Source organism: Bactrocera neohumeralis, unplaced genomic scaffold (genome assembly GCF_024586455.1).
Source record: "Bactrocera neohumeralis isolate Rockhampton unplaced genomic scaffold, APGP_CSIRO_Bneo_wtdbg2-racon-allhic-juicebox.fasta_v2 cluster10, whole genome shotgun sequence".
NCBI classification, from domain to species: domain Eukaryota; kingdom Metazoa; phylum Arthropoda; class Insecta; order Diptera; family Tephritidae; genus Bactrocera; species Bactrocera neohumeralis.
The window spans coordinates 1049357-1071605 of NW_026089623.1; the positions used below are offsets into that span (position 1 = coordinate 1049357).

At 36.6% G+C, this 22249-nt stretch overlaps 1 long non-coding RNA gene across 1 annotated transcript; it reads right to left on the bottom strand.

The window, feature by feature from the left end:
• Window positions 1-10774: 10774 nt before the first annotated feature.
• Window positions 10775-21011, bottom strand: LOC126765013 (uncharacterized). Its single transcript, XR_007668229.1, has 3 exons — window positions 20958-21011; window positions 15504-15826; window positions 10775-11615 (listed from the first exon to the last, which is right to left on the bottom strand). It is a non-coding gene; the product is annotated as an uncharacterized LOC126765013 (long non-coding RNA).
• Window positions 21012-22249: the final 1238 nt, after the last annotated feature.

Sequence of the window (22249 nt, forward strand, 5' to 3'; positions counted from 1 at the left end):
ATTTCGTGAATATATCTTGTCAAATGTGAAAGTTGTCCATACAAGAACTTGATTCCGATCGTTCAGTTTGTATGGCAGCTATATGCTATAATTACCCGATCTTTCTTCGGAGATTAGATTGTTGCTTTAGAAAATATTATGTACCAAATTTCGTGAATATATCTTGTCAAATGTGAAAGTTGTGTACAAGCATTTGATTCCGATCGTTAAGTTTGTATGGCAGCTATTTGTTATAGAGGTCCGATATCGGCCGTTCCGACAAATGAGCAGCTTCTTGAAGAGAAAATGACGTTTGCTACATTTCAAAACGATATCTTAAAAACTGAGGGACTAGTTCGTATATATACAGACAGACAGTCAGACAGACATGGCTAAATCGACTCAGCTCGACATACTGATCATTTATATATGTATATACTTTATAGGGTCTCCGGCGATTCCTTCCTGTTCAGGGTATAAAAATAGCTCATAAACAAAGAAAGTATATCGAATACCATAATAAAAATAAGAAGGAAATAAAATCATATCTACCAGGACAAATAATATTTGTTAAAAAAAATAGGAGATTAGGAACTAAGCTAAGCAAACCCTATAGTAAGGAAATAGTTAAGGAAGATAGAAATAGTACCGTGTTAACTGAAAAAGGGCAAATAATTCACAAAGGTAGAATACGTACCTAAATATGTACATATGTACTGACATTCTTTTCCAGAGTATTACTACCGCTATGCCTGGCGGAAGTAAAGATCCTCGATTACTCAAACTCCCAACTCATAACAATAGAAAAGGGAACGGCTAGATTACAAACAGGAACATTTAGGATAATACACGAAATTGACATAGAAAAATATTGGAACCGAAATTATCCGCAAAAACCCTAACTACCCCTTCATATTCCACATAATAACACAGATAAGAGCCAAACTGAACAATCTAAAAGTAGAGAAAAAATAAAAAGATCAATAAATTTCCTGAGTAGAGCATGGAAATGAATTGCAGGAAGTCCAGATCATAAAGACTACGAAATAATTTCAAATAAAATAAATAAAATAGTCAAAATTAGCGAGATAACAAATATTACAAATAATAGAATTAAAACTATACAAAATGAAAAGAGTTTAGAAATAGAATAATTTTTACAGTTAAATACAAATTATAAATAATTAAAGAAGAAGTTTTTTACTTTGGGCAAAAGGCAACATAATAAATTCGTTTATCTTATCACAATGATATCTTATACGTAAATCTAGACTAAGCACTCGAATTTTGCGAAATAAAAATTTCAACTAATGGCAAAATTATGATTTATATTGTGAGCCTCCCAACCGTAGATAACCAAATTTGTAAAACTTTAGATACTAAAGCAGTAAAAAGTAATGGGAGAATTAATAATATAAATTTCAATACAATTCTAAGTTGTGAAAAGAGAATTTATGGAAAAAAAAATTTTGTAAAAAATATAGTTCTCTGCAAATATGTTTAAGTAATAATGTAGTAGATTTAAGTAATGATTCATGTATAAATAATCTTTTAAAAAGTCGTTTACCAAACTGCACGGAGATCAACAACCAGCATATTCCAACTATAGAGGAAATGGGTCCTGGAATAGTACTACTACTAAACAAATACAATGGAGAAATTTCAATAAACAACGAATCTACATTTTTAAATGAGACATTCATCATTTTGTATACCAACGTAACTATTGTTATCAACGGAAAAAAATTCTATAACGCAGAAAGAACAAAAAGTAAACCATTACCAGCCATCCTACAACCGCCATCCGCACCACTCAACATAGAGAAATTCCTCTCGCTGGAGTTGCTGAAACAGCTCAACTTCAACAATACAAAAGAAGTAAGTCTGTTAGAGGCAGCAAATAAAGTCAAACATGGAACCAACATCACTCTAATCGTCATTTTAATAGTCATCTCCTAGTTTTCGGGAAAATTCTTTTGATAAAACAAAAAGAAGATGAACCCAATAAACTATCACAACCGGTAATAGAAGGACTCCACCAAATTTTCAATACACTTAAAGATTCAAACGAGGACGTTTGAATTTTAAGGGGGGACTACTTAGCACCCCACACATTTAAAAAGTATCATACGATGCATTTCCTGCCAACCATGAGCGGGTAAAAACCCAGATAATCAGTGGGTAAGCCTGTGGGTAAACATGCGGGTAAACATGTGTAGTTTACCATAGGCCGAGCGAATATTCTACCCACACACGTACGTATACATGTGATCATACATACATCTTTGTTGCGCTCATTCAGCAGTGTCATATAAAAAAGTATATCTGTCCTGCTCTAATATCCCCAATCGACGGCTGATGGAGGGTTGCATTTTAAACAGCTGATGCAGGGTTGCATTTTTTGATTCCTACTTTAAAAATTTCTTAAAATTTCAAACAAAACTTTTTAATTTTAAAAATTTTTATTTTATTTTATTTTTTACATTTTTACATAAAATTTATTATACTTTATTTATAAATAAAAATATATTTAATTTAAAAAAATAATTAATATCCGAAAAAAGACAATACAAGACAAATACTTGAAATAAAATAAAGGTTATTAATACCTGAAAATAAATAATAATTACATTGAATTTGTAATATCTAAAAGAAAAAGAAATATTAGTTGTATAAAATGATAATAATATCTGAAAAAAAATTAATATTATCTGAAAGAATAAAATATATTAAATACAAAGAGAATTTACTCTGAAAGCAAAGATTAATTAAATAAAAGTAGTGATAAAATCTGAAAAGAAAGAATAATTAAATAAAAATAATAATAACATCTGAAAGAAAAAATAAATATTATTTGATCATTTAAAATATAAAACAAACATTTGTTTTCACATATTATATTGGATTGTGCAGGCCGCCTTAAACGCATAAAATACATATGTACATATTTATTTTTGCGTATTTTATTGGACTGCGCAGTCCAATTTCAAAGTACACACACTTTTTTCATATACTTACTTAACAATTGATATTTGCTGCTTCTGATGATTTAGCTGCTGCTGCTACTTCCAATTCAGTTCTGTTTTCAAATGCTATAAAAATAAATGAAGTATTTATTTTCAAAATATTGTTAAAAAATCACATAAAATTCATTTACTTACCTTCTTGTTGTACGAGCCTCCTTTACGATGGTACGATCACGAACGACATGCGTCTTGCAATCGTTTTTTTATTACCCTTTTTGGGATTTTTTATTGTCACTATTGACAATTATGTTTTCTCCTTCGCACTCATTCAAATAAATCAAGAAATGAAACAAACTTTTTTTCATCGCATTTAGGTAAACAAAAAATAACCCGAAAATATGCGTTGGTGTCACAAGCGGCTACCCGTGGTTGGCAGGGTTAATATCATATGATACAAAGCAATAGAATACGGCACCAACTAAATCGCTGAAAGTGTGACACGTATAGTGGTAACCTGTGGGAAGCGCAGCGGCAAACGTAGGGTTAGAGTTAAGTGTAATTAATTGTGAAGTTTAGTTCTTAAGCATAATCCAATAAAAGATCATAGCCCCCAAAAAATATTTTTTTTTTTACAAAAACTTATTAAAAGTTTATATATATGTATGTATATAAAAGAAAGTCCTGTTAGTTACACTACTTAACTTTAAGAACGGCTGAAGATTGGTGGGGAGGTAGCTTAGAACCAGTGGACGGACATACGATTATTTTTATCTTTTTATGTTATTCTATACAAGAATTATATTTCAAATCATAAGCATTGGTCAAAATTCTTATTTGTAAAAATCATTTAAATATTTTTTTTTACTTTAACAATTTGCATATATGTACATGTGTTGCTACTGAACAAGACGGTTTCGGCATCACAAAAAAAACTTGATTGAAAACTTGTGAGAGTATGATGGCTAAACTGTAGAAGTTGACGAAATTAATTAACAATTAACGGTTGTCCTCAGGCAAGTGGATGTATTTTAAATCATTCTATACTGTTGTTGATGAAAATGAAAACGAAAATTACCGAGGTATACCCAAGAATGATATCATATAATCATCCGTTGAGAATTATTCAACTATTATTATTCAGTGCAATTTCAATTCACCTCTAACTTTTAATAATCAAAACGATTGCAGGAAGTATTATTGTAGCAACAATTTTGACTGGAAATTTTGATGGAGAAATGGTCCTCTTGCAGATTTAAATTGAATTTGAAAATGTTTATTATTAAAAAACTATAAATATTATTGTTAAAAATTAAGAATGATCATTTCAATATCAAAAGTATTATCAACTAACAACTTTGAAAATAAATGAATCTAAAACTAACAAAAAAAATTAATATGTGGTAATATATTTTATGTTTTATTTGTGCCCAATAACATATCGAAAAAAAATTGTATAAATTTTTTCCAAATTGGATTACTTATCCACGGGTTATTTCTTACACCGGGGATAACGTTTCCGTTTTTATTCACAAATACAATTTTACTGTATTGAATAGTTAATAATTAATGTATACCTTAGCCACAGCAAAGCATGGTTAACGGGGTTCTCTCTTTATTGATATACTATATTATTAATAAACAGTACTCACCAATGTTGATGGTGATCTTCAATTTCCTCACACCACTGCACTTGGCTCGAAGTGCTTCATGCAAACGAATGCATTGTGGGCGGGTAAATCCTCTGGTGGTGGGATCCTTAGGTTTTCCACCCACTCTTTAAATTGCTTCTCATCCTTCGGAAAGCAAAATTTGTTAGACGTCAAAATATACTCGCGAACGTGAAACTTTTTCATTTGAGACATTTTAACAATTATTAAGATGTAAAAGCTTTTTTTTTAATGCATGGAGATGACAATTTTGTCTTTAACTTCCATTTTGTTGCAATTTCCCCACTAAAACATAACCAAATACACAAGAATCCTCCAAACAAAAAGCACCTTGATATAAGTTAATTTTCAATAAATTCAAACAAATTAAATTTTATTCAAACTTTATTTATTCACTTCCAAAATGTGACTAAACTAATAGTGGGGTTCTGTAACCAGTCTCTAGTCTCTATTTGAGACATTTTGAGGTAAAGTCTCAATTTGTGACTAGTTACTATTCACTAAACAGTCTCTAGTTAGTTTCCAAATATTGCCTCAAATTTGAGACCTGATAGTTAGCAGGTCACAAAACTAAAAAGCACTCTTGTCTGCCATTTTGAATATACTGGATAGAGATCATCATAGATATTAATCGATTGTCGTTATTTTATATTTTGTAAGCAACTCAAACACGAAAAGGTTAAAAATAAATCAATTTTACATAAATTTTGTAAATATTATGAAACAAAGTCAACATATATTTTTATTTTTATTGGTAATTATGTTTTTTGACTACGTTATAGAAAATTTAATATTTGTTATCGACATATCTCAATATCTCAATAATGAAATGTAATAGATTTTGTGACTGTCACTTACAGAATAGCAAAATCGTCTCAAGTCTCAAAAATTGTCTCTAACTTAAAATCTCAAATTTAGAGACTTGAGACTCTATCACAGTACAGAATCGCACGGTAAATATCTTACAAATACTCTAAGCTAGCTGTGGGTCGATGGCAGCGGCGCAGTAGTTATTGGCGGCAGAGTTTTGCTGATATTGCTTGATCAGCACTTGTAGTTTATTTTGTTTATATCGATCGATTGTTGGAATTCAAATGGAAGTTTATTTATTAATACTTTGTGTCGATCGATTCTGAGAATTAGAGCGGATGTTTGTTTTAATATAATTTCTTCAAGTTGTTGAACTTTGATAATGTTGCAATGAATTAATTGAAACATTAAGGGTATTCGCTTGCTCTTGCAAAACCCTTGCACGGTGCAAGAATTGCATATATTTCCTCTTGGGGCACCGGTACAACAACAAACACCCGCAGAAAATTATTTGCAATGGCTGTAAAATATGTCAGACCAAAATCCATGTATATTTGCGTGCAATGTCACGCAAAAATATAATTGCAACCCTGTTTTAGCTGTCATTTTACATAAAGACATATCGTTAAATTGTTGAGGAAGGTAAGTTTTAAATAGATTTTGTAATTTCTATTTAAATTATAAAGATTTGTTACAGTTTTTTTTGCTAAAAATTTATGCAGAAGGTGCACAAATTCACAAAAGCCATGCAAAATAGTCATTCACAATAAATTGACCGAATCAGCCGTTCATATATCACTAGATTCTGCAATGGGTGCTCTCGCGCCCTTGTATATTTCGGTATAGTATTTTTGCAATCTGCAATCTTGCAAGAGCAAGCGAATACCCCTATTGTTGTCATGCATTTCGATACATTTTGGTATGTTGAATATTGTTTGTGTTAATTCTCCCTCCGCAAATTCCTCCTTGTCCTCATTAAAAAATATGGTGTGTTATTAAATTGAGGCTGTATGGATCTAGAAGCATTATTTGTTTTATTCTGGCTTTGTGTTTGCCCATTTTCTATTTGTAGGATTTTTTTTCTTGGGTTTTATGCAGAATTTTTGTATTGTAATTATTACTATAACAACATCTGATATTGAAATTACAGCGATGCGATTCAAAGAGGAATCTGTATTTATTTGTTTTCTATTTTTTATATTTAGTGTCTGTAGGGAATCCAATGATAGTATTTGTAAGCTTTCCAATTCTATTGGTGTCAATTGGATGAGTGGAGTTCCAGGTTTCATTATAGTTTTCTCTCTATTGCTGAATTCTTTGTTTTTTATATTAATCGTTTCATTCCAATATTGTAAGAGGAATGTTCCTTTCAGGTGACGGGTTGTATTGTTCTGTATTAAGCTGCCGTTAAAGTTGTTAAGTAGTATTAAGCTGTTGTCAATTTCTTCAACTTCTTGGATATGGTTTGCATTACTGAAGTTACACAGCGATTCCTTGCCCTCAACTAACTTAGAAATACAATTTGCTTCTCTTAAGTTAATAGTTTTATGTTTTTCACAAATATTTATATTATTATATATTTTGTAATTGTTTGGTACTTTTAGAATGGTATCATTGGACAAGAATATTTCATTTGTTTTTAAGTGAACTATTAATTTATTTTTTACAACTGGTTTTATTAAAAAATTTTGAAAGGTGGTTGGTTCTAATTCTGAAATTTTTTCAATATAAACTATTGCCGTTTTATTATGTAATACAGATACTTCTGCGAGTGCTAACATTTCTTCTACTGATAGATTTGTTATATTATTTTTTAGAAAAATCTTATGGACTTTATGTAGTTCTATTTCATTTAGAAGAAACGTATTTGTTTCAGTTAAGTTTTTCCAATTGAATTGCATATTTAACGTTTATTATTTATTTTATCAGTCTGACTTGATTTTGCAGACTTATTGCTATTTCATTATTAAACAAATTATCTTTTCTGATTGTATTTTTTAACATATTTGAGATTGTAGTTAAGTCGTTAATTCTGTTCTGTAATTCTTCTTCTTCTTAATTGGCGTAGACACCGCTTACCCGATTATAGCCGAGTTAACAACAGCGCGCCAGTCGTATCTTCTTTTCGCTACGTGGCGCCAATTGGATATTCCAAGCGAAGCCAGGTCCTTCGTCACTTGGTCCTTCCAACGGAGTGGAGGTCTTCCTCTTCCTCTGCTTCCCCCGGCGGGTACTTCGTCGAATACTTTCAGAGCTGGAGTGTTTTCGTCCATCCGGACAACATGACCTAGCCAGCTGAACTATGTCAATGTCGTCGTATATCTCGTACAGCTCATCGTTCCATCGAATGCGATATTCGCCGTGGCCAATGCGCAAAGGACCATAAATCTTTCGCAGAATTTTTCTCTCGAAAACTCGTAACGTCGACTCATCGGTTGTTGTCATCGCCCAAGCCTCTGCACCATATAGCAGGACGGGAATTATGAGCGACTTAAAGAGTTTAGCTTTTGTTCGTCGAGAGAGGACTTTACTTTTCAATTGCCTACTCAGTCCGAAGTAGCACCTGTTGGCACGAGCAATCCTGCGTTGGATTTCCAGGCTGACATTGTTGGTGGTGTTAATGCTGGTTCCTAAATAGACGAAATTATCTACAACTTCAAAGTTATGACAATAACAATGATATCAATATCATCGGCATACGCCAGCAGCTGTACACTCTTATAGAAGATGGTACCTTCTCTATTTAGTTCTGCAGCTCGAACTATTTTCTCCAGAAGCAGGCTGAAGAAGTCGCACGATAGGGAGTCGCCTTGTCTGAAACCTTGTTTGGTATCGAACGGCTCGGAGAGGTCCTTCCCTATCCTCAACGTCAGTTTACACAGTCGTATTAGTTTTGCGGGGATACCAAATTCAGAAATCGCAGCATAGAGGTAGCTCCTTTTCGTGCTGTCGAAAGCAGCTTTGAAATCGACGAAGAGGTGATGTGTGTCGATTCTTCTTTCACGGGTCTTTTCCAAGATTTGGCGCATGGTGAATATCTGGTCGGTTGTTGATTTTCCAGGTCTGAAGCCACACTGATAAGGTCCAATCAGTTTGTTGACGGTGGGCTTTAATCTTTCACACAATACGCTCGATAGAAACTTATATGCGATGTTGAGGAGGCTAATCCCACGGTAGTTGGCGCAGATTGTGGGGTCTCCTTTTTTATGGATTGGGCATTGCACACTTAAATTCCAATCGTTGGGCATGCTTTCGTCCGACCACATTTTACAAAGAAGCTGATGCATGCTCCTTATCAGTTCTTCGTCGCCGTGTTTGAATAGCTCGGCCGGCAATCCATAGGCCCCCGCCGCTTTGTTGTTTTTCAGGCGTACAATTGCTATTCGAACTTCTTCATGGTCGGGTAATAGAACGTCTGCTCCATCGTCATCGATTGGGGAATCGGGTTCTCCTTCTCCTGGTGTTGTGCGTTCACTGCCATTCAGCAGGCTGGAGAAGTGTTCCCTCCATAATTTAAGTATGCTCTGGGCATCCGTCACTAGATCACCTTTGGGGGTTCTACAAGAGTATGCTCCGGTCTTGAAACCTTCTGTGAGCCGCCGCATTTTTTCGTAGAATTTTCGGGCATTACCCCTGTCGGCCAGCTTATCAAGCTCTTCGAATGCGTGAGCATTTCAGCCTCTTTCTTTTTCTGTCTACAAATGCGTCTCGCTTCCCTTTTCAAGGGAGTCGATCGTAACGTTGCGAGGTAGGCAGCCTGTTTTCTCTCCGCTGCGACACGGCACTCCTCGTAGTACCAGTGTTCTTTTGCACTTTCCGAAAACCAATGGCTTCGGTTGCAGCTGTACGTAAGGAATTTAAAATGCCGTCCCACAGTTCCCTTACACCGAGTAGTTGACGAGTGCTCTCAGAGAGCAGGAGTGCAAGCCGAGTAGAAAATCGCTCGGCTGTCTGTTGTGATTGCAGCATCTCGACGTCGAACCTTCCTTGTGTTTGTTGGCGTGCGTTTTTTGCTGCACAGAGGCGGGTGCGAATCTTGGTTGCAACAAGATAGTGGTCGGAGTCGATGTTAGGACCTCGGAGCGTGCGCACATCTAAAACACTGGAGACGTGGCTTCCATCTATCACAACATGATCGATCTGGTTGGTAGTTTTTCTATCCGGAGACAGCCAGGTAGATTGATGAATCTTTTTATGCTGGAATCTAGTACTACAGATAATTATATTTCAGGCCCCGGTGAAGTCAATCAGCCTCAACCCATTTGGGGATGTTTCGTCGTGGAGGCTGAATTTACCGACCGTAGTGCCAAAGATACCTTCTTTGCCCACCTTTGCGTTAAAGTCGCCAAGCACGATTTTGACATCGTAGCGGGGGCAGCTCTCATAAGCGCGATACAAGCGCTCATAGAAGGCATCTTTGGTCACATCGTCCTTCTCTTCCGTCGGGGCGTGGGCGCAAATCAGCGATATGTTGAAGAACCTCGCTTTAATGCGGATTGTGGCTAGACGTTCATTCACCGGAGTGAATGATAGTACTCGGCGACGGAGTCTCTCTCACACCACGAATCCAACACCAAACTTGCGCTCCTTTATATGGCCACTGTAGTAAATGTCACAAGGACCTACTCGTCTCTGTCCTTGTCTAGTCCATCGCGTTTCGTGGGCGGAGGTGATGTCAGCCTTTATTTTCGCGAGGACATCAACCAGCTGGGCAGCGGCACCTTCCCAATTAAGGGTCTGGACATTCCAGCTGCATGCCCTCAAATCGTAGTCCTTATTTCGTTTGCCATGGTCGTCATCAAAAGTGGGGTCTCTCATCCTAGGTTTGTTGCTTCCTTTCATTGGGGGTGTTTTTTTACGTGGCGGGTCCCAAACCCAGCGCACAACCCTACGCAGGGGAGGTTTCGCCTTCTCACTTTAGCTCGCCTTTAAACGGATGTTCTTAGGCTAACCAGAGGATACTTGGTCAAAGACCGGAAGTAGTGAGCTGCATGAGCCATGCGTAAAAGAATCGTTTCTGGCCACTCCCAAGTGAATGGCGATCAGAGAACTTTCCTCACTTGCGTGAACTTCTTCACATGACTCCATCCTCCTGTAATTATTGAATTATAATGACCTGATCGTTATTGTTTGTAATAAGGTTATTGAAATTGTTTTCTATCCGATACAATTGATTGATCTAGTTTGATGGTTTTGGAAAGTGAGTGTGTTTATTGCAGTTAATGACTGTACTATTTCATGAGTAAGTGTATGAAAGAGATAGTTCGTTTTAAGATTATCTATCTTACCACTTACTTTATCACTGAAAGAAGACTTTCGTAACGCAATTGTTTATTTAAAAAAAAAGGGATCACAATTTTATTTGATAAAACGATGTTATAATAAAAAATCTCCCTGGTCGAATACCAGGGGAGGCGTGAGAATGTATGTATGTTTGTAAAAAAGGAATGAAATTGATGGACTCCCTGGTCGGATACCAGTGGAGGCTGTATTATTAAGTTCACACAATTATAAAAATGAGACACTCGAAAATGGTGATTGAACTGCTGCACCGAAGATCGCCAAATGTAAAAAAAGTTGGTGGAGCTGCGTGCCGAAGATCGCCAGATATAAAAGGATGTTTTGCTGCGTGTCGAATATCGCCAGATGAAAAAGATGGTTTTTTGCTGCGTGCCGAATGTGAAAAAGTATAAAACGTCCGCCGATGTTTGCGTATCGAAAATCGTGATCGAAAAGGGGCCGTTCACTTCCAGGACGAAGCTTTTTGCTCGTTGGGCGGTGATGGATTAGCAGCTGCGTGTATTGGTGTGTGTGTGGGGTTTTCTGCTGCTTCCAATGGATGTGTGGTGTGTTGGAAAACTGCTGTCTTCAGGTGTGGTGTATGTGCCAGTGTTGCTTGTGAGTGGGGTGTTGTGTGGTGCCAGTGTTGCTTGTGAGTGGTGTGTTATGTGGTGTAGTGGCGCGTGAGGGCGGGAAGCTTAACTCATTTAGCCAAAGATCTTTAACAGTATGCTCTTGGATTTTTAGCAGTTCAATTTCTATTTGTTGAACATCTATTAAGTGAATTAATTTTATAGATGATGTCTGTAATTTCCTTATTCCTTTATAGAGTATAATGGTATGCGTGTCCGTATAGTTCGTAACGTCTAGATTTGCCATTGCTATTGGCAGCCATAATAAAAGTAAGATAATTCTGTAAAAGTGAATCATAAAAGTTAAAAAAAACTTTTTTTTTAAATAATATCATTTTTTTTATTTATTTTTTATTTGTACTTAATATATATATATTTTTTTTTTCTTGTTATTTGACATTTCAGCTCATTTTCAGATTATTATGCAGTCATGCTTGATGTTACTTTTGTGAACGACTCTACTCTTTTCTGTGATAATTGTTGTGCGTTTGTTTTCTTTTACAATTTCCTTTTTATATAGTGGTGAAAGTTTAGATCCTAATCTGGCATTTTGTTTAACAAATATTGTCTGTCCTGGTATGTAAGTTTTAATTATTTTGCGGTCGTTGTTATGGTTTTCTAGGTCAGTTGTCTATTTTTGTCTCAGTTTTTGTATGTTATTCTATCTGCTTTTTTCGTATTGCTCAGGGTCTATGGTCACGTTTCTGCCAAAAAATATTTCTAGTGGTCGTTTTTTTTGTTACGGAATGTATTGAGTAGTTGTATTCGTAGACAGCTCTGTACAAAAAGTCAAAAGTCGATGTACCAGTTTCGTTTTTAAGCATCTCATAATTTCTGAAAGGGTGGAGTGAAATCTTTTAACCTGTCCATTTACTGAATTTTTGTAATGCGGGTTTTACAAGTATCTATACCTAGTTGGCCTTTCATCATTAAAGTAATAGTTGCAGAATTAAGAGACCTCCTGTTATCTACTATAACACACTTAGGTACTCCATAATAAAACAATATGTTATGTAACGATATTTTTATATCTTCTATTGACTTTGATTGGATTATTTTTGCTTGTTCGAGTTTTGAAAATGTATTTATGGCTGTTAAAACCAATTTTTTCTAGTTGAGAATATGTCTATATGAAGTGTATGTCCAGGAAACTCGGGTATTGGGGTTTTTGTAATTGCTGGATTTGGGTATGGGCTTGGGTAATGTATACTTGACATTGTTTTATCAGTGTAGCTATTCTTTGTCTCATTTTCGGGAAACAATATTTCTCCGGTAATTACATTTTATTTTCCTGAGCGTTGATATGAGCTCTGTTGTGAGTCCGTAAATAATTTCGTCTTGGTCCGTTTCATTTGTTATGTCTTCTACTTTGATTTGAGTGAATCTTATTTTGAAGGATCTAAAATTTTCTGGATATAAAATTTGAATCTGTCCCGTTACATCTTCTGTCGTGTAGATACCGTTTATTACTGAAGGATTTAAGTACTTTCTCAATATTTCCTTTAAATTATCATCAGAATATTTTAGTTGAAAAATGGTATGTCTATGGAATGTAGGGAATGGAATGGTAAACTTATAGTCAGGAGGATATTCTTTGTAAATAAAAATTTGGTTTTTAAAAGCATTTATTGATACCTCAATGCTGGGAATGAGAAGATGAGAAGAGCTTTGAGCACTATGTTGCATTTCTGTTATTGAAGTAATTATTGTACTCATCTAGGTAAGATTACAATCGTGTGGTTCGTGATCTGTATAAATTTTTTAATTTAAAACCACTAAAAAGGTGGCCTTTGAAAGACTTTACTGCCCAACATATAGCTAACATTTCCTTTTTTGCGATTTCGTAACTTTCTTCAGTTTTTGATAGAGTTCTCGATATAAACGCAATTGGCCTGCCAGCTTGAGAGAGTACAGCTCGCATGGCCAGACGCGATTGTAGTTAATATAAATTCTTTATTGAAATTGGGATATTGCAGTATTACGTCATCAGATATTAACGCATTTCTTAGCTGTTCAAATGCTTTCTTGGCCTCAATATTTAGAAGTATTTTTTTCCTAGCCGATGCTTCTTTTGATATTCTTCCATCTTCTCCCCTGAATAGTGCCGTGAGCGGTTTGGCTATTGCAGCATACCCTATTATAAACCTTCTATAATAACCGGATAGTCCAAGAAATGATCTGAGTTCTTTGAGGGTTTTTGGGCATGGGTAATTAGCTATGGCTTCCACCTTTGCTGGGTTTGTTTCAATACCCTTGTCTGAGATAACTAATCTTAAAAATTCTATTTTAGTTTTAAAGAACTCGCATTTATCTAGTTGGTATTTGATGTTTGCTGCGTTCAAAGTTTGGAAAATTAGATCAAGGTTTTAACACTGTGATTTAGCGTCTTGACTAAATGCGATGATGCCATCAATATAAATGTAGCAAATTTTCCCTATGTGGTCTCAAAGAATGTCATCAAGAGCACGTGGAAATATAGAAGGGGTGTTTTTAAGACCAAAGGGGAGTCTGGTGAATTCATATTTTTTGTTATTAATTGAAAAGGCTGTTATCTCAATATCATTTTCTTTTAGAAGAATTTGATGAAATTCACTCTTAAGGTCTAACACGGAAAATAATTTATTATTACCTAACTGAGCGAGTACTCCGTTGATATCTGGTATTGGGTACCTGTCCGCTATTGTAACACTATTTATTTTCCATTTTTCGATTACTATTATATATTTTTTTATGTTTGAGGCGTCTAAGTATTTTTGTAAAATCCGAGATCGAGATGGACGTATAATATTGTTATCTAAAAGTTCTTTAACTTGTTTGTTGGCTTCGTCTTTGAAAGCATTGGGGTACTGATAGTATTTAGAATAGTGTGTCTGTATTTGTGCGTTTTTCGGCTTTAACGTTAGTGGTATAAGTTAGTTTGTCATTGGGTTCTGCAAACAGATTTCTCTAAAGATTTCTATGAAAATTTGTAAGATGACCCATTCTAGGTATTATAACATTTACTGAATCAAATACCTCCTCTTTTATGGGGATACTTATTCCATTTCTAAAGAACAATTTTTCTTTTTCGTGACAATTACTGCATCTAGTTCCTTCAAGCTGTCATTTCCAAATATTCCGTCAAAAGTTGTGGGTGTGGATTATAAAAAAAATTTAACTATTGATTTAGGGACCTGAATATGGCGTGGTACTGTCATTGGTCTATTGGATTGATTTCTGAATATATTTTGTTGTCCTCTATTGGATGCATGATTGGTACTACTTGATTCTCTAACTTTAAGCATAAGTGTAGTGCAGTTGGTAAATCTGTAGGCTCCTTCATGCCGAGAAGACGTGAAAGATCTCCACTTAATCCGCGAATAAAGATATCGAGGGCCTTATCTCTGTACAACTTGGTCATTAACTGTACTGTCATTGTCTAATTCCATACAGCCTATTTTGTTAAGTATCAAAGAAATGCTTATAAACAACCTGATGGAATTCTTCTACAGATTGGTTAGAGCTTTGTGCTATAGTGGTCATTTCGGGTACTTTATCTAATTCTCCCAAATCTCCTTAATGATCTGGATCAATTCCTTGACACTCTATATTGGTAAAGTCAAACGAATGACTTTGAGATTGTTGTAACAAATTTGGAAATTCTTCACTTACAACTCGTAATTATCTTTGATTTTGTTCAATTGATGGATGTGAGTTTTCTTCTATGTTAAGAATAGGTGTCCTAATTAAATTGTTTTGATTGGCCATTCTTTTTAAATTTAATTTTCTTTTTAATTTATGTGTGAATAAGTTTGTTTTATTATAATTTTTTGGTTTGAAAACCAGTAGCTGGTAAATATCCTGGAGGGTATTTGGGTAGGATTCGCAGAATTGGGTAAAGTTAATTTTTTCCAAAAGTAGTGGTTATTATTTTATTACGCTTTACGCCCTTTTTAGAAATATATTATTTATGATTTTAATTGCTTCAAAATGCAATTAGAAGTTTCTTTTCAATAATTTCCACTTTACTTCATTATATAATTTAATTTTTTATATAGAATTTAAAAATTTTCAGATAATATTTACTTTATAATTTTAATTTGCGATTTAATATAGCAGCAGATTTTATAAATTTTAAATTGTCACACTTAATTTTCACTTGTTTCTATTTTCACTTAAATCTAACTTACATTGCTATTTTTTGCATGGCTGCCCTTCTTTGTAGCCTGGATCTCTCCCGTTTGGTCCCGTGGTGGTTGTGAAAAGATGTTTTATCCTTTGACTTCTTTGACTTTGGTCCTTTCTCGGGCGCCAGTTAATTTTGAATAAATTTAAACACATTAAATTTTATTCAAACTTTATTTATTCACTTCCAAAATGTGAAAAAACTAAATATCTTCCAAATACTCTAAGCTAGCTGTGTGTCGATGGCAGCGGCGCAATTGTTATTGGCGGCAGAGTTTTGCTGATATTGCTTGATCAGCACTTGCAGTTAATTTGTTTATATTGATTACTGGAATTCAAATGGAAGTTTATTTATTAATACTTTGTGTCGATCGATTCTGAGAATTGGAGCGGATGTTTGTTTTAATATAATTTTTTCAAGTTGTTGAACTTTGATAATGTTGCAATGAATATTGCTACATTGTTGGAATTAATTATGATATAAGTACATATTGTTGTAATGCATTTCGATACATTTTGGTATATTGAATATTGTTTGTGTTAACTTATACATACATATGTATGTATTAGCTTTTGTCGTCCAAAAACCACCTGCATATATTGTATATATGTACATACATATATATATTAGCTTTTGTGGTTCGTTTTGGCGCTATTGCCCAGCAAAACATATACCTACATATTATCTAAAATTAAAAAAGATATTCTATAAGTAGTAAGTTTTTATGAATATAATGTATCCACGGTGTTCGATTTTTCAGTAATGAATTTCCTACGGCGATGTTTGTTTATATTTGACCGATAGAAAACATAAACAAACCGAAGGTGAATTATTCAGAGGTAGTTGTCGGAATCAGAATTGAAACCGATAAAAAAAATTGTAGGTTTCATGAATTCAGATATTATTGGTTTGATATTCGAAATAGAATATGTATCGGTTTCAAGTGTCACAGAAACCAATTTTATCGTTTTTGCTATCAGAAACAAAGCAGGAAGACAGTCGCTGACAGATTTGAAATATAAGTTAAGAAATCAAGTTATTTTACTATTTCGAATTATTTTATCTTTATTTTTATATGGGAAAACATAAGTATAAAACACGAAATGTCTTAATTATTGAGTTTTTGGAAAAAAAATCCGGATATTTAAAGGTATTAGATTTACACAACGTAATAAACGTAATTTAACACCCAAATGCGTCTTTATTCATTCGATAGTTATCGCAAACGCCTATTTTACGAGATAGTCGACTTTAAGGTTCAAAAATTTCAAAACTTCGAAGTTCTAAGCAAAACTAATTCAGTCAGCCTGGGTGTTGGCTCGACCAGGGTTATTTTTTTAAAGCTCGACCGAAGGCCGTCAACGCTGAGAGGAGTACTACGCATAACTACTTCAGTCACCCTGGGTGTTGGCTCGAACAGGGTTATTTTTTGAAAACTCGACCGAAGGCTGCCAACGCAGAAATGAGTACTACGCGAAAGTACTTCAGTCACCACGATATAATACAAATTTTATAATATAATATTATAATAGAGTTTTACTTATTTGTTGGGGTACTCCCAACGTGTCATAAAGCATCGTAAAATCATAAATTTTTATACTAGTTTTAATAATTAGTTGTTGGATTGCAAATTAAAAAAGTTTACGCAAATACAACCCTGAAAACTATGTTTTCAGATCGTTATAACTTATAACTTCATGAGACTATGTGAAACCCCTATGTGTTTATTAAATATAAATCACATAGTATACATATTCATATGTATAGGTAAAAAGTGTTCACAACTCAATTATAGCTTGAAAAATGTTGGTAAGTATTTTTTATTATAGTTAATATAAAAAAGAATCATGCGAAAATCTTTGTAAATCCTACATATTTCGTGTTTAAGATGTGGGAACGCTCGTTTTCCTCATAATTGTAAACAATCTAACCTTTTCAACGATGAGTGTGCTAAGTGATTTTTTAATTAATAAATTTAGCTAAAATATATCAACTTATTTCAATGTTTAGAGTGTATATTTAAATGTACAAAGTGAAAAATGTGAAAAAATTTAGTGAAACATTGTGAAATACATATTTTTGAATTTTTAATCGGGAATATTTAGAAAAAATATAAGTGTTAGCAACATTATTTTTGCATATTCCTCCTATGGAGAAGCTCCCTATCCGTACATACCCCATAGATGTATGTATATCGAAATTCGCTTTTTTGACCCGACCGCCAAAGTAATCTGAATCGTGCCGATAAATGTTATCTCTTAAAATCTTTCTTTAATTCGGAACTCTTTAAAAACTTGAATAGGATTGCTTCCAAATGTATTCATTTGGAAGTTTTGTCACATTGGTAAACAGCTGATTCAAATATTGGTTTTGCATATGTTGGAAAAGACGGAAATTGAAACAGATTCTGTGACACCATTGAAAATCCGAATTGGTGTGCAATTCTGACAGCTAAGCAATTCTGTCTTGGATTTCACAACACCCCTGATTGTATCTACTGAGGGAAAGTAGCCGCCAAGTTTATGTTAAAAAAAATATATATGGATAGTATGTCAGAATGTGTTAAATTATTTTACCGATAGTTTATATTTTGCAAAAAAAAGTAAAAATGGGTCGTAAAGGTAAAGAAACCACAGAGGAAGAGAGAAAGATCATCGTGAAGTTAATAACTAGTGAAAAATCCATAAAAGAAATGTGCTCTATGGTTTCGAGGCCGCGATCAACCGTGCAAATCATTTTAAAACATTTCGAAGAAACAAACACATACAAAAATTGCCTTCGCACTGGCCGTCCGTGTAGGCTAAGTGAAAGCTTTATTGCTTAATAACAAGAATGGTGAAAAAAATCACAAAGCTGCATCTTCCAAAATTGCAGCTACAATAACTGAAGATTTGGACATAACCGTACACCCTCTCACAGTTCGACGTGTGCTGAATGAAGCTGGGTTCAATGCCAGATTTGTCGCAAAAAATCTTGCATAAGTAAGACAGTTTGGTCCTTTGCGATACCAGATGGAGTTCACTTGCTAAGTCCAAGAAGAGTAGAGATGTTCCATTGTTTCAATGGTGCCCTGCTCTAAACATTGCTTCCAGTCTTCTCGATCTGTTAGCCCCATTTTGCGGGCGTGTGCCGCCACTACACAGTGACCAGTTAATATTCCGACCATGTTCCTACAGTCTCTTCTATCGATCTGCCAATAGGAATTTTGCATAATTTTTGCAGTCTTACACCGAGGTGGCTCGTTCCGTCGTATTTTGATTTTCTTTATCATGCTTCTGTCGAGACCGTCGTATAGACAATGCATGCGTTTCCCAATGTTGTGTTCTTGGCAATTTCGTCCACTACTTCATTGGCACTCAGTAGAAGTTAAGTTGCTTACTTCTGGAAAAACTTTCCATTGTTGCCCTGCTTCCCAAGATTTTTCTGGCCGATATCCGATACGAGGTCACTGCCTTGATTGGTGTTTGGCTGTCTACATAGATGTTGATTCTGGAATTGCCTGCAGGTGCATTAAAGGCCAGCTCCGCTGCTTTCGCAATTGCAAAGACCTGAGCTTGAAATATACTGCAGTGGTCCGGCAAGTTAAAAGTTTGGCTTATGCCTAATTCTGGGCAATATAATCCTGCATCGTCCGGTTTCGAGCCACCAATAAAGCCAGTAGTCGTACCGTCGATTTTTCGAAGAAGTCTATAGGTGGCAGGCTTAGCGCCAGTTCAAGAGCCGCCGTTAGAGTTGTTCTTTAAGCTCTTGTCCAACATACTACTGCACCGTAGAACAGAATTGGTTTAACTGTAGCATTAGAGAGGGAGAGTACCTCCAGGGAGAGTACCTCCAGGTTGTTCCGAGGATCTGCCGACACGCATATTACGCATTGCTGGCTTTCCTCACACTTTCTTCTACGTTGTGCTTCCAAAACAGTTTGCTGCCCAAGACTACTCCAAGGAACTTGGTGCGGTCCTTGAGAGGGAGTTGTGTTCCATTTATAGACCGGAACCACCATAGAGAAATTTTGTGCTTTTTGTGAACACCGGCAGATCCGTTTTCTTCGGATTTAACCCCAGACCCGCTTGTGATGCCCAGTTCTGGACTGTATTCAGAGTGATGGTCATAATATTGCTAATAGTCTGTAGACACATTCCCGTTATTAAGATGGCAATGTCGTCCGCATATGCCACTACCTTAGGGGCTTTGCCTTCCATGTTCCTTAGCAGTTTATTCACCACTAATGTCCATAGAAGTGGAAATAGCACTTCACCTTGAGGAGTACCTGAAGAGATTTCCTTGATCATTTTAGCGTCGTTCGATTCTGCCCTTATCTGTCCAGAGGTCAAAAGGCACCTGAACCATCGTTGTATAGCAGGATCAACAACTATTGACTGGACAATTGTAATGGGGTTTCGTCCATAGCTGAGGTATGCTCAGCCGCTCCAGGGTCAGCCTTGGGACCCACGAACCCTTAGCAAAAAAGTTAAGTAAAGTTATATCCACACCCCCACTCCTTATGCGGACAGCCAGACCAGCGAGATGAAAACGAACGGGATTGATGAGCCAGGCGTTGACGCTTGTTGAGGCTGGCACGGTGATGAGCCAGGCGTTGACGCTTGTTGCTACTGGCACGGTGATGAAAATGAACGGGATCGATGAGCCAGGCGTTGACGCTTGTTGCGACTGGCACGGTGATGAAAATGAACGGGATCGATGAGTCCGGTGTTGACGCTTGTTGAGGCTGGCACGGTGATGAAAATGAACGGAATTTATGAGCCAGGCGTTGACGCTTGTTGTGACTGGCACGGTGATGTATACGACGGCTCCTCTGTGTAGGAGAGATTTTATTAATCGCCAACCGTCTTCGTTGGCCTCCAGCTATCAACTCTCACTGTACTCCACTTACGTGTCGCCTGTTAGTCACGTTAGTTTTTTTAATAACGGTGCCCTACGGTACGTAAGCAGCGGTACTGACGCTGTTCGAAGCAGCGCAGCTGTGCTCCTCATAGTAACGGTCGAGCCTTTGCGCGTACCGATACCAACCTAACAAAACGGCAGAGTCATTGCGAGCACTGGCATCACAAAGGCGTGATGCCTTTTCTACGCAATGCCTGCGAAGTGCCTCATTCTATGGTATACGGCAGTCATTGCGAGCACTGGCACCACCGAAGCGTGATGCCTTTTCTGCGCAATGCCTGCGAAGTACCCATTCTACGGCAGAGTCATTGCGAGCACTGGCATCACCAAAGCGTGATGCCTTTTCTACGCAATGCCTGCGAAGTACCCCATTCTATGGCAGTTATTGCGAGCACTGGCATCACACCGAAGTGTGATGCCTTTTCTGCGCAATGCCTGCGAAGAACCCTCTACGGTATGCACTACACTTCTACGGCAGAGTCATTGCGAGCACTTCGGTGTGATGCCTTTTCTGCGCAATGCCTGCGAAATATCTACTTCTACGGTATGCACTTACCCCCTGCTTACTGCTATTTTCCTGCGCGATGCTGGGCGACCGTCCGGTTCGGCGAGCTGGAGCAAATGATCGCATTTGGTGTAAAGTACTTGCTTTTATAGCAGTATCGCGCAGCTTTCGTCACCGTAGCGAGGTAAGTTGTATGCGTATGGTGCGTTAGTACGTATGGTGGAAAGCTCTAGCAGCTTTCATCATCGTAGTGAGGTAAGTTGTGTGCGTAGTCAATGCGGTGAAGTTGATGGTGCGTTAGTACGTATGGTGGAAAGCTCTAGCAGCTTTCATCATCGTAGTGAGGTAAGTTGTGTGCGTAGTCAATGCGGTGAAGTTTAGTACGTATGGTGGTATGGTGAGGGTACATAATGTACTGTGGAGCGAAGTTGACGTAAATTATTGTAAGGTGGTAAAAGCCACGTTACACACTGTTGAGAATAGTTTCGGTAGAGACGCTATTAAACGCTGCAGGGATGCTCCAAGAGCGTATGCCTTATAATCAAGAGCTCTTTCGATATTAAATACCAGTGTATAGAATGCAGCCTCTACTGGTCTGCCCTTCATATATGCGTGCTGCGCCTTGGACAAGCTTCTAAGAGCTGCGGCTTAATCTGCACGTCGAAGGATTTCTAGCGTTTTCAGCGAAAGGAAGTTAAGCTTATAGGACTAAACTCTTTTGAGTAGGTTGAGTTGTACCTGCCCTCAGTATGAAAACTATCCTAGCCTCTCTTCTTGAGTGTGGCACATAGCTGAACTTCAAGCATCCCCTAAAAATGGCCTTTACCTATGGCACGGGTAGACAGAGTGCATTCTACCGGGAGATTTGTATGGGTCGCTTTATCCTGCGCTCCAACTTCTTGTAGTCCATTAGAAGATCTTTATATTCGTTCCAACAGTCCTCGCTTTCTGCTAGCTTGGCCCAGTTGAAGCATTCTCATACTTTGCGTCTGCAAGACGCAAGCTCCTTGTTCCACCAAGGGGACTTCATTTTGAGCTTGAGACGCAGCGTAAGGTCAAGTGAAGTAGCCATGATCTTTTCTATACCGACACTCCTTTCTAGCACACCGCTTGCGCTTTTTAAGGCGAAGGAGCACGCTTTCCACGCCCCACGCCATCTTCCCGAACCTCACGTACAGCAGATCCCCGGCCGCCTTATTGTTCTGGAGGATGTAGCTATGGCCTCCATCTTAGTTGATGGATTTCTTCACGTTTAATATCCTCCAGTCTCTAGCTGGCACGTCCGGATTCTGCTTTGTAGCACTCGAAGAGCATGTTTCGGGATGGAATACTGCCGCGGTCTA